Source organism: Malurus melanocephalus, unplaced genomic scaffold, assembly GCF_030028575.1.
Source record: "Malurus melanocephalus ecotype Western Australia unplaced genomic scaffold, MMel_1.1 scaffold_1785, whole genome shotgun sequence".
Taxonomy (NCBI): Eukaryota; Metazoa; Chordata; class Aves; order Passeriformes; family Maluridae; genus Malurus; species Malurus melanocephalus.
Genome location: NW_026625017.1, coordinates 4,046 through 6,142, shown reverse-complemented (window position 1 = coordinate 6,142; position 2,097 = coordinate 4,046).

Here is a 2,097-nt window from a genome sequence, read left to right as displayed (position 1 = left end):
CCAGGCCCTGGGGCTGAGCTTCCAGGCTCGGCTCGTTCTTCTTGCTGCTCCTCATTTTTGCACAGAAAGCCATGGCTTTGCAGTCTTCTTTCACGTTGAGATACTGCCAGGGGAGGGGAAAATCAGGTGGTATTATTATTATTATTATTATTATTATTATTATTATTATTATTATTATTATTATTATTATTATTATTATTATTATCATCATCATCATCATCATCATCATCATCATTATCATCATCATCATCATCACTATCATCATATTTTCATTATTATTATTTTTACTATTATCAGTTTTATTATAACTTTTCATTATTATTTTCATTTTTTTTGTATTATTGTTGTTGTTATTATTATTCTCATTGTGGTCATGGTTATCATTATTATTCTATTCCATTGTTATCATTATTACTCTATTCTAACCTATTCTATTCTATTATTCTAATTATTATAATTTTTGTTATTGTTATTATTATTATCATGATACTCATGGTTATTATTATTGATATTTTTGTTATTATTCTATTCTACTATTACCATCATTATTATTGTGATTATTTACATTGTATTATATTATATTATATTTATAATTACCACAGTTATTATTTTTTATTGTTATTATTCTATTCTATTCTATTCTATTCTTATTATTATATGATTATTTACAGTATATTACATCATATTTATCATGATTATCATGGTTATTATTATTATTTTTGTTGTTATTATTCTATTCTTATTATCATGATTATTTACATTATATTATATTACATTCTATTTATCATGACTATCACAGTTATTATTTTTTTATTGTTATTATTCTATTCTATTCTATTCTATTTATGATCATCATGGTTATTGTTATTGCTATTATTATTATATTACATTACATCATATTACATTATGTTACATTATATTTTATTTGTCATGATGATTGTGGCTATTATTCTTATTTTTGCTGTTATTATTCTATTCTAGTCTATTCTATTCTAATTATGATTATCAGTTATTGTTATTATTATTACATTACATTATTATATTATATTGCATTATTATAATAATGACAGAAAATCANTCCTCTGTGCTCATTTTCCACCCTTCTCATCCTGGAGCACACAAACACTCAATCCCATTTTCCCTGCATTATCTGCTTTTTCCAGCCCTATTTTCCTTTGGACGGACTGGATTTCTACAATTATACAAATTTCTATAATTTCTCTTTTTCACAGCACAATTTGGGTCAGGAATGACCTTTTAAACTCTCAACTCCTCAGCAACAAGCAAAAGCATTTTTTACTCTGTTTTTATAGACAATAAATGTTGACTCAATTCTCTTTCATCCACACTTTCTGATCTAATAACAACCTGAAATACAAATAACATAAAACCAACTTTAAATCAATATTTAAACACAATTTTTGAGGTTTACAACCCATTGTTATATCCTTGCACAACCAACACTGAGCATTTCCCCACTAAATACCAATTTCCTCAGAGGCARAGGTCTCCAGCTTCAAGAAGCCAATCATGGAATTTTTCCAACAAGATTTTGACACGATTTTTCCAACTATCCAAAAAAAAAAAGCTTCCCTGCTAAGGGGCATTCCATTTGAAAACCATTTACTGGGATAATTTGTTTTTATTCCTGCCCAGGACGCGGCATTAACGATCCTTTTCCTTCCTGGATGTTCTCCTGCGAGGAGGGATGGAAGTTCTCTGGAAAGGAGCCACTCCACATTCCCAGCAGTGAAGCTCCAGGAAATGTGGCCCCTTCCCGGGGATTTCAGAACTTTCCTGAGGAAAAAAAACTTCCAGGAAAATCAGCAAAGCCCTGGCAAAATGCTGGGAGCCCCAAACCTGGACTGGGTCACAGAGGTGCTCAAGGGAAAGTGGAAAATCAAAAAATTCCCATGGGATGTCACTGGGATACACTGGGAAAGAGTTTTTTTATAGTTTGCTTTTTGATTTTTWWRTTTTTAATGTGGTGAGARGATATTGTTAAAGCTCACTCTTGAAGGCCCAAACAAAATTTCACCGGGTTTGTTCACCCTTCTAAGAGCAAAGCAGCAACAAAAATATTCCCTGAACAAGAAA